This window comes from Protopterus annectens, chromosome 8.part1 (assembly GCF_019279795.1).
Source record: "Protopterus annectens isolate FY-2018-M chromosome 8.part1, PAN1.0, whole genome shotgun sequence".
Taxonomy (NCBI): Eukaryota; Metazoa; Chordata; order Ceratodontiformes; family Protopteridae; genus Protopterus; species Protopterus annectens.
This window is the reverse complement of record NC_056742.1, coordinates 156,910,502-156,922,114: the sequence shown is the minus strand read 5'-3', so window position 1 is coordinate 156,922,114 and position 11,613 is coordinate 156,910,502.

The window sequence follows — 11,613 nt, the reverse complement described above, 5'->3', positions numbered from 1 at the left end:
TTGGGAATTTCAGTAAATTTCGAGAAATATTCTCTGCTGCCTTGCCAATCTATCACCTTTATAGGCGCAGAATTAAACACCGTCAAAATGTTAGCCAGACTAACAGATAAAAGAATTCTGGACATCCAAAAATTTGTTCGGCTTCTGTTACAAAGCAACAAGATCAAAGCCAGATTTGTCCTGAAGGTTCTAGGTCTTATGGCTGCGGCCATTGTTCTTCTACCACTGGCTCGTTTCCACATGCGTCTCCTGCAGTGGATGTTATTCACGCAGTGGTCGTACCACAATCTTCCAATGAGACACGAAATCTTAATCACACAGTCGTGCAGGGCTCATCTGGGCTGGTGGATATCTTCCCCTCTTCTTCATCAGGGCCGACCCTTTATTCCCCCTCCTCCAGTTGCCACAGTCACTACGGATGCCTCTCTGATCGGGTGGGGGGGGCATTATCAGGGCAGGATGGTCCACGGGACGTGGCAACCCATAGAATACCATCTGCACATAAATGTCCTGGAGATGAGAGCAGTGCTTTTAATGTTGCAAGCCCTCGACGACTTTCTTCCCACGGGGACTATTGTAGTACAAACGGACAACATGTCCGTGGTCTGGTACATCAACAAACAGGGCGGAACCAGGTCCTATCCGTTATGTCGAGAAGCTCTCAGACTTTGGCAATGCGATCTCTTCTCAGCGTTTCTGATAGCAACGCACATCCCGGCAGGTCCAACCTATTGGCGGACAGGCTGAGCAGATCTATTCTGATGCCTCACGAGTGGTCTCTCAATCAATCTGTAGTGGATCAGATTTTTCTGAAGTGGGGCACTCCTTGTTGCGATCTTTTGCTACCCTCAAAACAGCAAGTGCCCAGATTATTTCACTCTTCCCTTCCAGGCCAACCTCTGAGAGACTCTCTAACCCAGGATTGGCCGCGGGGACTTCTTTATGCTTTTCCTCCATTTCCCTTGATTCCACAAGTCATTCAGAAAGCCACCATTTTGAGAGCCAAATTGATCCTCATTGCTCCATATTGGCCTCGACAAATTTGGTTCCCGTCTCTGCATCGTCACCTTCTGGTGCAGCCCTGGCATCTGGACCCAGTTCCGGATCTCTTGACCCACCAGTCGGGTCAGCAGCACCGGGCCATTCATTCTCTCAACCTCACTGCTTGGTTGCTCCACTTCCTTCCCTAGCCAGGCTACCAATGATTTCTGACTCAGTCAGAGACATTTTAGTGTCTTCTTTGAAGTCATCCACTAGGACTATTTATGCTAGCAAGTGGCGACATTTTTCTATTTGGGCAAGCTCCAGAAATATTGATCCCTTTACTGCGCCGGTACATTCTGTTTTAGATTTCCTAGCGGAGGTTTTTCATTCAGGATCCTCGTCATCTACAGTCAAAGTACAACTGGCGGCTATTTCCAAATATCATGTTGGCTTGCATGACAATAACATTATGTCTCATAGATTATGCAAGGCCTTTTTGAGAGGAGTTTTTCTCCTAAAGCCACCTATAAAGCATCCTCCTCCGCAATGGGATCTAAACTTAATGTTGGCATCCTTGATACTACCTCCCTTCGAACCGTCTGCTTCATGTTCTTTGAAGTTATTGACTTGGAAAACTATATTTTTACTGGCTGTCACTTCTGCAAGAAGGGTTTCCAAGATTCAAGCTCTTTGCATTTGTTCACCTTATTTGGTTTTTCATAAGGACAGGGTATCATTAAGAACTAACCCTTCTTTTCTTCCCAAGGTTGTATCTCAAACCAATATTAATCAATCCATAGATCTACCAGTCTTTTTCCCTAAATATTCCGACAGAGCTGAACAGAAACTGCATTTTTTGGATGTCCATCGTCAGCTCAGATACTATTTGCATAGAACTAAACAGATCAGAAAATCGGACCAATTGTTTGTCTCCTATGCAGAAAACAGGATGGGTCTTCCAGTTTCTAAAGTGACCTTATCCAGATGGTTGACTTCCACCATTTCCTATGTGTACTCTCTCAGAGGCAAACAACTATCTTCTAAGCCAAAAGCACACTCGACCAGGAGTCTATCCACTTCTGCAGCCTTTCAGGATAGACTACCCATTGATACCATTTGTGCAGCAGCTACTTGGGCCACGCCTCATACCTTTGTCTCTCATTACAAGTTGGATTTGGCCTCCAGAGACAGGGCCAGTTTTGGTTCCACAGTTCTCAAGAGTCTGTTCCATTGAGCCACCCGGGATACAGGTGCTAGGGACGCGGTCCCATCCAGCAAGAATGAAGGCGAGATTGACAACTTAACATTTAGAAGTTATGTACCTACCATAACGTTCCATGTTAGTTGTCTTCTATCACCTTCTTTCTTCCCCTTCTTTTCAGCCCTCCTTCCCCCTGGCCTGGACAGATCTTGGAGAGTTCCTATTAGATTGTTTCCTCCTGAGCCTTGTTATGAGGACTTCTTTTAGGAACCATTGTTCCTAATCATGTTAGGATAGTCTTTAGCAGGGTAGGTTAGCTGCCAAACGAGATCTGAGGTAGTTCCACCTTGCATCATGGGATATAGGGTTGCCTCGAGCTGGTAAAAGGAGTTCTCGAGCTAAAGCAAGTGCCGAGTCGGAGCCGAGGATCGGCTCCGAACCCATCCAGCAAGAAAGAAGGCGAGAGAAGACAACTAACATGGAACGTTATGGTAGGTACATAACTTCTAATTTTAGTACAATTGCTAATTATTCTGATGTTTTCATGATATTGTGGCATTTTATATTTTTGCCATTCTTTCCATGCTTTTTCCTCTATCCTGCATTAGCATGCTACTCTTTTTGGATTAGCCATATCTCATTATTTCTTTATAGTTTCTTCCTTTTAGGAGGTACAGTGTTATTTAGGATATTTAGAAAAGATGTATTGAATTCATTTACGGTATCATCAAAGGGGGAGAGTTTTAGGAAGTTCCAGTTAATATATGATAGATTAGCAATGAACATTTCTGGGTTAACCTTTGAAAGGTTGCATGTTGTTTTGTTCCTTCTATTTAAGTAGATGTTTAAGATGTCTGGCTCTTTAATTTCTCTAAGTCATTTGGGTTTCTTATACTATGATGGAATGGACCCCATTCTTAAGTCAAAGTATGATTAAAGTTCATGAAATTAGTATTGTTTCAGTCCTTGATGTCTGGTTCTGTAGACTGGGAGATGATCACTGAGACAGTCAAGACATTGTAGCTTCTTCTTCTTCTTCTTTGGCTTTTCCCGGTCAGTCAAGACATTGTAGCTGAGGTGGTGTATTTACTAGGGTGTGATACTAGGATCCAGTCTAATAGTTAATTTGATGTCTTGCTGTAATGTGTGGGGCTATTAATTAAATATGTGAGACCAAATGAATTGACGCTAGATGTAGGAGTGTTAGAGATTATGTCCAACAATTTGACATTCACGTCACCTAGTAGTACTATTTCTTGTTGAATTGTTATGGATATCTAATGTAGGATATCTTCCAGTATAGCTGTATTATCATCAGGCAGGATATAAAGAACAGTAATACATATTTGTTTAAATTTCTTTATAAGAAGCTCTACTGAACTGAATTTTTGTATTGGTTGTTGGGAAATATTAAAGCAATGCCACCATCTTTGCTCTTTATACAGTCATTAGGGATGATATTCTACCTGGGAGGTATTATTTCAGAGTTGTTTATGCTTGGTTTAAGCCAAGTTTCAGTTACAGCAAGAATATAAGGCTTATGTTGGTTAATCCAAAGATGTAGTTTAGAAATTGTATTTCTTATGCTTATAACATTTATTGCAGCAAAAATGAGATTACCGGGGTTAGAGGTTGACCACTGTATGGTTAGAGTAGTGTGTGGAACAGAATTGTCTTGATGTTCATTGTGATAGATGGGGTCAGGGTTAGGGTGAATGTCTCCACTAGAGGATTTAAGTATTTTGAGGAATTATTGATACTTGTTGGAACAGAATTGTCTTGATGTTCATTGTGACAGGTGGGGTCAGGGTTAGGGTGAATGTCTCCACTAGAGGATTTAAGTATTTTGAGGAATTATTGATACTTGTTTTCTGGAGAGTATTTGTCTACCTAATTTTTCCACCTAATCTTGTTTAATTTCTCTGGCTGTTACATCATCCTATTTTATATCTTCTATAATAGAGTTCATTCTTCTACTCATTCAGGATCTTTCCGATGTTCAATTGGGTATTCATAAATACTCCCCCAAAATGTGCCTCTTTCTTCCTTTTTGGTGGTGTTTGTATTACATTTGCTTTCCTACCCAGTTCACTATAGATCATTTTGGACCATCAATGCATTATGTTCCACTTTTCCTTTATAATTATCTGCATATTGTTCTGCCTGTGATGATAGTTTTGGTTTATTATTGGCAATAATATATGATAACTCTTGGTCTGTTTTGATACTGCGAATTGCTTTTACCATATCTATCTTTCTAAGTATATTTGATCTGTTCCATTTTTTATATTTTTCTAACAGTGATACTTCTTGCCTTGATTGCTTAGAGTTTTCTCTATTTGATGTGTCCACTGTGGATTTTACTTCTTTCCTTCCTTTCCTTTGATAGGCTACATTTTTGTTGTAGCAATGTGTCCATTATTAGTTTATCTGTCCAGTAACATATTCTGTTTATTTATTTTATATCACTTCAATTTCTTTTAGTAGTCCTGATCAATTTCTTTTAGTAATCCTGATAATTGTTTTCATTTGTTTTATTGGGATTCATACATTTTGGATCTTATTTATTTTTCTGTAATCTATTTCTTTCCTCTATATTAATATGTATATACATTAAATCAAGCAGTTCTTCACTTAAACCATTTTTTCTGGATAGTGAGCATCTTCTTTGTCCACTCTTTCCTGCAAGTAATCTACAAAATGTTCCAGAAAATCTTCCTGTAACATGCTTTCTTCATATATACCCTGCTTCATTTGCTGCTCCTTCATATGAGAACCCTTTGGCCCATCACTCTGCAACATTACCTGTGACGGAGTTGCCTCACTTCTGGTTCCTTCCCTTGCTGCACACCCTTAATTGAACTTTTGTACTGGTCACCTACAGGAGGCTCCAGAGTATCATCATGTTGCAAATCTTCTTCAGATGCCTCCTACTCCAACTGTTGCTCCTTAATCTGAGGACCTGTAATTCCACCATGCTGTGACTTTTCCTGTGTTGGATTATATATACTATATCCTTCACATTGCAGATAATCCATAACTTCAATTTCTATTTGTTTAACTTCCCTTACTATTCCTTTTCTACATTTCCTCTTTGCTTTCTTATTTATTTATTTTTTTGTATTGTGAACTATTCCATGTCAGGTGCCTTTGCCTTTATTTCTCTTTAAATATCTTTGGAGCTGTTTCTTGTATTGATTAATTCAGCTTTGCTTTCTACTTTGCATAATTATTTCACTACACTAGATCCCTTTTTCTTTCCCATGCCCATGTTTATTTTTTTATACCTTTCAAAAATCTCTGGGTTTTGTTCTTTATATTTTCGTACTTCCTATGTTGATTCTATTTCTAGGTAGCCAAAAGTTGCTTTGTCTATATAATGTTTTCATAAATATGTTGTATTAAAAAATACGCATTTTTCTTGGAAGAATTTTACAGTATTTCTTGCTCAAGTATTTTTCTTTTCAGTAATTTCACTTTTAATCTTTCTGCACATTATTTGTTTGGTAATTTTGGGCTTCTCGCGTAATAGTAATAATACATAATGTCCTCCTTATATTCAGTAGTCCACTTCATCATCTTTATGGCCTGTCTCTTTTTGTGTTTTTCTCATGGACTACTTCCTCTTTCTGCAACAGCGAGGACATCTGTAAACTGAGACTGTCATAAACTTGTTGTAGCAATGTTTCTCTGCATTGAGGATTCTGTACTGCCTTTTTTTCCAGCCTTAGCACTGGTGCATATACTAGGATTGACCACTTTTTTATCCTGAGGCCTGTACACACAATTGTTTTTTTTTTTTATTTTTTACCTACCTCTCTCCATGATATATGCTATATAAAATACAATCTATAAATCAGTGTCACCTTGATAAGATTTTGTGAAAACAGCACTGCTCTCCAGTACTCCCCAAGATATGAGGATGAACTTGGTACCAGCAGTAGACAAACTCATTTCCAACTGTACTGCACTCTGGCACTCACCAAGATGTGAGGATGAACTTTCTCCGGTACTCCCCAAGACATGCAAATGAACTCAGTTCCAGCAGTACTGCTCTCTGGCACTCACCAAGATGTGAGGATGAACTTGGTACCAGCAGTACTTCTCTCCAGTACTCCCCAAGACATGAATGAACTCAGTTCCAGCAGTACTGCTCTCCAGTACTCCCCAAGACATGAGGATGAACTTGATTTCAGCAGTACTGCTGTCCAGTACTCCCCAAGATGTAAGGATGAAGTCAGTTCCAGCAGTGCTGCTCTGCAGTACTCCCCAAGACATGAGGATGAACTTGATTCCAGCAGTACTGCTGTCCAGTACTCCCCAAGATGTAAGGATGAACACAGTACCAGCAGTACTGCTCTCCAGTACTCCCCAAGACATGAGGATGAACTTGATTCCAGCAGTACTGCTGTCCGGTACTCCCCAAGATGTAAGCATAAACTCAGTTCCAGCAGTACTGCTCTTCTTTTCTTGCTAATTTTCTTTCTCCTTTCAGAACCTCAGTTTAATTTCTCCAAGTCTATTGGATTTCTAATATTATGATGGGAATAAACGCCATTCCTAAGTCAGGCTATGATTAAAGGTCATGAAAGTAGTATTGTTTCAGTCTTTGATGTTAGCCAAAAGTGCTTTTCGCAGGATCTACAATGTGCCCAGAAATGACTCCTCCTCCAATTCATAGGGAGTTACATGTACTGTTAGCATATCTAAATATGACAGTAAATTCTTTTACTCCTACTGCTATTGAAACTGTCTGTGTATCTTTCTTTCATGTTGCTTTCATTTCTGTCTGCAAATGCTGGTATTTTCTAACTTTGTATCTCTTTGTACATAAGACACTATAATCACTGGATGTAGCAATTTCAATCAGCAATGCTACTTTTGTTGTTTTTTTCACTGACTACTATATCTGATTTTCTCACATCTGTTTTCCAAACTGTTGGTAAATGGGTGATACCATGTGATATAAGCTTCAGCATTCTTTATATTGCTCTGTGGCTCATGTTTCTAATGCTTCTCAGATAGTTCAGTATATGTTTGCACAATCACCAATGCATGAGTCTTGCCACATTATTATGCTTTTCACTATACAGGTCCTCTGCCATTAGTATTTTATACTCAGAAACAACACATGCAACTGTTTCCAGTTCTGTTATACAACACCTGTATTTTTCTGTCTTGATATTTTTTTTAATGTATTTGCTACCCCACCCTGCGACTGAGCGCAGGAACACTACAATGTACATTGCATACACCTGTCAGCATCCCTGAATCAACCAAAACAGAATCTTAGAGAGAACTCATTATTGCCACCATATGGACACATATTCCCAAATGGAATTATAAGGAGAGATGATAAAAAGTAGACATGAGTATGGATGAATTAAACACATCTGCAGTTAAATGATCTATAGACGGACAAAAACACTGATAACAACATACAGTTAGGTTATCCACAATTATATTATAAACTCAGGAAAATGAACAAAAAAACAGATTACTTAACAAGAAAAATCTGAAGAGGACAAGACACATACCCTTAAATCTTTCAGCTGAAGTACAGCATATGAAAAGGGCTGTTTGGGAAGATACAATAGATTCAAATAGTAATCAAAACAAAAAAGTCATAGAGAAATTGACAGAGAAGGCAGAGGTAACAAACAAATCAGTACCTGGAAGAGAAACAAACAAGGATAGGAGAATCTTAATTCTAGGAGTGCACATATGACACAACAGTTAAGACCCTTGTGGTTGATTAATAAAGACATAATTACTGTCACTCCAATTAGGAGTGATAAAGCTGAGGTTATGCAAGAAGCTGTCATATGACTAATAACCACATCTGCTAAAAATAATACAATATATATATTCTATCAAGGGTTAATGATATGTACTGCAACCCTTAGGATTATATGAAGAATACAATAAAGGAAATATTTGCTTTTTGTATTTTTGAAATTTCACATTGTCTGCATGTTAAATGACTATGCACTAACAAAAGCTAAGGTTCGTAACATATGGACACATAGGCAAGGATATCTCAAAGGCTGCAAAATTATAATAATTTGGGAAGAAATGGCTGTGGACACTACAATATTCTCAAGTGACAAACTGCATTTAATAAGAAATAAGAAATAAGAATGAATTACTTACCAAAATCATGATATTTTGGACTCCATGTCAAAGGAATATAAACAGACAATGCAAAAACTACACTTACTTATTATTCTAATGCTCAGAGTTTAAAAAAGAAGAAGCAGAGTTCCTGTTTTATCATAATAGTTACAAAACAAAGGCAATCAGTGAAACATTGGTCAGTGAACATCTTAATTTTGATTGCTTCAATAACTAGACAGCATGAGTACTTATAAGTTTGAACAAGATGTTAAGACTGACTAGAAAATTTATCTCAAATACAGATTTCTTGATTTGTGATTTTAATATTTTACAACAAATGACAATGTCAGATCTTATAAGTATATCCTCTAGGATATCAGGAATCATTGGCTTTCACAAAAGGGCAGTTTGCAGTTTAGGATTATGATATGAAGAAAGCAGACACAACAGGTCTAATAAAATACCTAAATAGATGCAATAATGTTATTAATATTGCACCATATGATGAATGAAGAGCCTTTTGTAGATATTTGTAACAAATATTTAAAGTCGAAATGCTAAAAATGAAGAGACCTTAAACATCAAAGTGAAAAAAGCTTTCTAAAAAATATAGGTTTGATAGGTCTTCTCTCAATAAGGGATGTCTCCAGACAGTTGACACTATGACCGAGGGCAAACAAGAACACTTATGAGAGTACCTTAATGAATATCAATGACAATAAAAAAAGTTCTACAAATGTGTGAATTGTAGGGAAGAAATATGTTTGGACTTTTAACATCAGATGGCCTTAAAACGCAGTTAATGAAATCACAGAAATTAACACATACTTTGTTAAAATGAATTATGATGGATGTCTGGCCTGTGCATCCAATCATATCTATGATCTAACAGTAAATTGTCCATTGATTATCAAGGAAGATGTTATCTAAGACATACATGCTCAAAGAACCCGTATAACAATCTGCTCATACAAATGTTTCACAATATAGTAATGAATATGGAACTCTTTGATGAGTAGAAAAAGATAAATGTAACTCTAATTTATAAAGAGAGAAAAAATAAGAAGTGTTTAGTTATAGACCAATTAGTTTAACCTCCAACACTGGCAAAAGTTTTGAAACATGGATCTTAAGAGTGTTGATAAGGGATAGCAAATATTGACCTCATTTATATACGGTATAACTTGGAGTAATCAAGGGACACTCAACTTTAACATCTCAACATTTTATAATAAACCATTACCTTTGTTGGATCAGAAGAAGTAATGTATTATAGTTTCCTATACATATATATGTACATATAAAGAATTTGACAGCATGTAACATAATCACATAATAAAGAGTATGGTTGAAATAGGTGTAAATCACTATATAGTAAAATGGATAGACTGCTGGCTAAAGGATAGGAAGTAGCGTGTTAAGTTGCATAGTCAGAAGTCTGAAAAACTATAACTACCAGAGCTCCTCAGGGCTGAGGATTGAGTCCATTTTTATTCTGATCATTCCCATCACAACAAAATTCTGAACTCTGGAGTGAGCAGATAACTGTAAAATTGGGGCAGCAATTGAAAATGACTTTGTTATTGAGGCTGTAAACAACTACTTGAGTAACATTGAAGCATGGGCTATAAGAATTGGTCTGCAGTTTAATGTAGGCAAAAATTAGGTGGTATTGCATGGTGTACCTGTATTGTTCTTGCTGAAGGCATACAGTTTCATAACAATGGTTAGGATTATAGCTCAGAAAACAGCACTGTTAACTTGTGACCTTCTCCTGATGTTTTCAGGTCTAACTTTTGAACTTTTACTGTATATACACTGTCTTAGGCCTATATATACTAAGATATCACAAAGTAAAGTCCTTCTAATTAGATCAAAGCAAAAGTAGGTGTTGCTACAATGTATTTTACAATATGTGCCCATCCTGCAAAATGTAAACTGAGACAATTTCTGTTAAATATGTGTAAGTCAGGACACCTGGACAACCATTCTCCAAAGTGTGATGGTAAGCTACCTAGAGCCTTTATATTTAGCCAGAGGAGTACGGATGCCATTTTAACCAATATGTCCACACTTTGTGGTATCAGAATCACCTGCACTATTGCTATCTTAGCCATGGCTGAGTAGAGCAGAGAAATGTGGTAACAAAAGCTGAAAAGTTAAAAGAAAAAAAACACATTCAGTCAGTTTGTCAGTCTTATTAATAATGGTTAGAGATGTTATATAGGTGAGGCAATGAGATCTACTGATCAGTCACTTCACACTACATGGTTTTGGGATGAAAAGTGAGAGAAGGTGCAAAGCTGCATATGACTGACATCACTGATCAAAGAAAATCTGTTTCCTCACCCGTGAAGCCTCCCACTCTGATACATTTCTTTGCTGATCGAAAGTTGTAGGTGGTTCAGCTGCAGATGACTGTGCATTCCTGAGTGTTTACCTGTGCTAAATGTTACTGCTTATGCATTCTGCCATGTTACTATTTAACTCAGTGTCAGTGGTTACAGTGTACATCCTTCATGTCATTTTAGTTTTCAACTGTACTGCATTGTACTGTCACTTTTATATAATTACCAGAGCATTCCTATGAAAGGATGTTAAGAAAACAGTTGGCCACTTAAGTCTAACGATTAAAGAAATGCTCTCTGAATAAATTACATGCTGTAGATTTGGGTCTAAGTCTCATATCTACTGTCCCTTAACCAAGTGAAAAATGTATAGTAAACTAACTTGTTATACCCTGTTGTCTTACCTAGCTTGCAAATATTAAATAAGAGAATACTACCTGACTTTCTTGTTTATATTATTATTTGGTGAAGGGTATCTTTTCCTTCCTAGTCTACTGAAAAATTATATTCAAGCTCTAGAGTAATTGGAAAATAAACATGACTGTTTCTGTGAACTGTCATTTTTAAATTGTGACGTTAACTGCTCTGCAGAAGCTGCTAGCCTTGAAACAGTATACAGTGCAATGTGTTGGATTTTCATATACGAAAATTGTGAAAAGCAGTACTAATTGTATATGCATCTGTATCAAATGTACTTTATTCAGTCTTTTCCTTCTTAGAGGAATTACTGCAAACTATCACATTCACATGCACTATACATGCACATCATCTGAGTAATTCTGCTACAGAAATTATTAAATTGTGATTTAAGCGTATTATATTTTATCAGGCTTCAGCTTCTATGTTTTAAGATAAAAACAGGTCCTAATAAATATTAAGTATACGCTGAAAATGTGTATTTCCTATTTCAAGATATGTAATGAAAAAGTCAAAAAGGCCCTCTCAACCTGTTATTACAACTGT